Here is a 3,518-nt window from a genome sequence, read left to right on the forward strand (position 1 = left end):
CACATTAGCATAAAGGCCGCTCTATTCGAGGCCTTGTACTGATGCGGATACCATTCTCCGATGGGCTGGAAAAAAAATTATATATACCCAACTAGCTAAACTGCATGCTACAGATATTCTACTCACTAGTACGGATATCATTCATGAAAAAACAGATAAGATTATTCAGGTAAATGAACAATTAAAGGCCGCACATAATTGTTAGAAAACCTATGCCGACACGAGACGCAAACCTATAGAATTTAAAGTAAGAAATTGTGTCCTAGTAAAGGTCACAATATAGAAATGTGTCATTAGAGTTGGAAAACAAGGTAAACTCTGTTACATCGGAGCTATTGAAATCCTGGCAAGGGTTGGTCTGGTGGCTTAGAAACTTAATCTACCTCAAGAACTCAACAAAGTTTATGACACTTCCCACGTATATAATTTCAAAAGCGTCTCTCTAATAAGAACTTTATCTTTCCACTCGATGAGATCCAAGTCAACACTAAACTTTAGTACGTGAAAGAATTAGTGGAGATCATGGATCAAAAAATAAAAAGCCTCAAACAAAGCCAAATAACTATAGTAAATGCCCAATGGAACTCTCGCAAAGAGTCGGAGTTTACTTGGAAACTTGATGATCAAATGAAACAAAAGTATCTGCAATTTTTCAGTGATGCTCCCTCCACTAATGGAACGAAATGATAGTGGAACAAAATATTCTAGAACATAATACTTTCCGGACGAAATTTTCGTGACGAGGAGGTAATGTGACATCCCATAATTTAGGTCAAAGACTGTGAACGGTCAGGTTCACGGTAAATTTATTTGTAATTTTATTCATTGAGTTTTACAACATCGAATATAAAATAAATAAGTTATTTCAACTATTATAAGATACCAAATGGTGTCTTACTTTCAAATGTGTAAATTTACAAAGGAAACAAAAAGTACATTGAAATCCATTTCTATCTGTTAAGGGACTTGCACACCTAAAATGAAAATCTTGAAAGCATTTTTGGACTCAGGTTATAGCCATTTAATTTCATTTTACGTGTGAGACTCATGTATTACATGGGTTTATTTAAAAGAAATTTTAAATATAAATTTCAAACTATTTGAGAAGTTTGAATTTATAAGAAAAGTGAGAAAAAAATATTGAGTTATAAAAATTAAAGTGTTTTTTTCTCTTTTAAATTTAAACAAATGATTTAGATAAATAAATAAAGGAAATTAATGAAACGTTAATTTAGTAATTTTGAAATTAAAAGAAAAGTTCATTAATGAAATTGATATGCATTTATTATTAGATTTAAATAATATATGGATTTTAATAAAATAGAAAAACTATAAAACGACATTTGGAATAAAAGTTAATTTAAAATAACCATAAAATTACATGTGGCAAAATAAATAAGAATACAACACGTGCCAAAAAATCTTTATTTATTAGCATAGAAGATATAGTAGAAGATTTGAAATATTTTTGTAAAAATATTTACAAAAGTAAAAAAAAAAAAAAAAAAAAAAAAAAAAAAAAAAAAAGAAAAGAAAAAAATCAGACGTTTTCAGATTTATTAACCGCAAAACTTTAAACGCAAATTCCCGGATTTCTACAACTCGCAAAATTTATTCGTTCGGGTTTAATCTTAGAATTAAAATCAACCGATCAACACTATCAGAAAAATTTCCCAACGTCAATAATTGGACACGCAAAACGAGATCCATTTTTAAAGCTTAATCGAATATTATACTTTGGTAAACTAATAATAATAATAATAATAATAATAATGAAAAAAAAAACATGGCTAATAGTCAAATGAATAAAATATATAGCCAAAAACACAAACACAATTCTTTGTTTACATACTATTATGAAACAAAAATAAATAAAAAATAATAATAATAACAGCTAAGTAAATAGTTTCTTCCACTTTTCATCTTTTACAAAAATCACACTGAAATTTCCTTACACTCTTTCTCATCCAATTTTACACACAAACACTCTTTCCCTTCACAGCCAAATTCTGTACAATCAAAATCATGTAAAATAAAGTGATACGATCAGATCTTCTTTGATCTTCAAACTCAAATAAAAGTACATTGAAATCTATTTAAAAAGAAGATATCTTTCCTTTGCGTCTATGGATCTTCGGCCAAAGAAGAAGCGACTGTACATCCCTCCTCCTCCCCCTCGTTCTTTCCCCTGTCAAAAATCAAACACCAAACGAAACAATCTTGTCACCCTCCATCGATTTCTCTCAAAACAAGAACAAAAGAGCTTACACACAAAAGAAAACGTGTTTGTAATTTTTTTTCTTAATGGAAGCTGAAACCAAGAGAACAACAGTCCTCTTTCGATCATTCTTCTTTACCACTAATTTCAGCACATTTTTGCTTCATCTTCTTCCCTGTAGAATGAAAAAAACCAAAAATACCCTTTGATCGAAATTTTTGCCTGTTTCATCATCATTTTTGTAGATTGCAAATCACGAAAAAAAAAAAAAAAAAAAAAAAAAAAAAAAAAAAAACGAGGCAAGAAGGTAACCTGTTAGCCACTATCCATCGATATCTTGATATGGCTGCTTCCGTTCATCTTCTTCCCTTCAATCAGTCAAGAACTCGAAGACCAGTTTTGACTTCTACCCTAGTTCTTCTACACGACCGATCAAAGAACGGAGACCCTTCCCTCTGGCACTTCACTTCGTCTTCCTGTCGAGCCTCACTGCCTCGTTCTTCTTCCCTTCTTCGGTTCACTCAAACAACGAGGGTGTTTCGCCTTCTCACCCACGACCCGGCAGCCCCGAAACCTCCCCCTTAATTCCTTTCCTTCGGTCTCTACGACCCAGAGACTCCTCCCTCTCGCGAATCAACCGACGAAGCGCGCCTGCGAGCTTTCGTCTTCCTTCGTTCTTTGCTTTCGGGGGTGTTTGCCTAATCTTTTCAGAGGCAAAAGGATTTTAGGAAAAGTCACAAAAACCTTGGAATTACTTACTTTTCCAAAAACTCAATTTTTCTTATATCAAATTCCTAAAAGTTGCTTTTAAAATATTTTTACCAAACATCTTTTCCCCTGTCTTTTTCTAAAAATTCTTTTTGTCCCTCAACGAATCAGCCAGTCAGCAAGCTGTTGCTTTTTTCTCTCTACGTTCGTTTTCCTTTCCCAGCCGATGACTTTTGTTGTTCCTCCGCTTTCCCGATTCGTTCAAGTCATGGGCAATTAAAAGCCCTAATTTTCCCTTAGTTTAGACCCTTAAACGCAATTAGTCCCTCCATAAGAATCCTTTTTACAAAAAAAGCCCTAATTTATTAAACCCTCTTTAAAATGACCAAACTACCCTCCCTATTAAACCCTTTATTAAAAATAAGTCCTAAGCCTTAAAACATTGAACTCATTTATTTAAAACATCCCCTCATTTGGAATATTTTCACCAAACAACCCCAACATTTTAAACTCGTTATGAAACGGTCCCGAAAATATTTCAAAGTTCAAGAATCGTGACCGTGCGGTTTCTCACATCAAACTTCTCAAAATA

The 3,518-nt window shown here is 32.8% G+C and overlaps 1 long non-coding RNA gene across 1 annotated transcript; it reads right to left on the bottom strand.

Moving 5' to 3' along the window:
* Window positions 1-1,895: 1,895 nt before the first annotated feature.
* LOC122194953 (uncharacterized) lies at window positions 1,896-3,135 on the bottom strand. Its single transcript, XR_006184796.2, has 2 exons — window positions 2,531-3,135; window positions 1,896-2,393 (listed from the first exon to the last, which is right to left on the bottom strand). It is a non-coding gene; the product is annotated as an uncharacterized LOC122194953 (long non-coding RNA).
* Between the last annotated feature and the right edge of the window lie 383 nt (window positions 3,136-3,518).

This window comes from Lactuca sativa, chromosome 7 (genome assembly GCF_002870075.4).
Source record: "Lactuca sativa cultivar Salinas chromosome 7, Lsat_Salinas_v11, whole genome shotgun sequence".
Taxonomy (NCBI): Eukaryota; Viridiplantae; Streptophyta; class Magnoliopsida; order Asterales; family Asteraceae; genus Lactuca; species Lactuca sativa.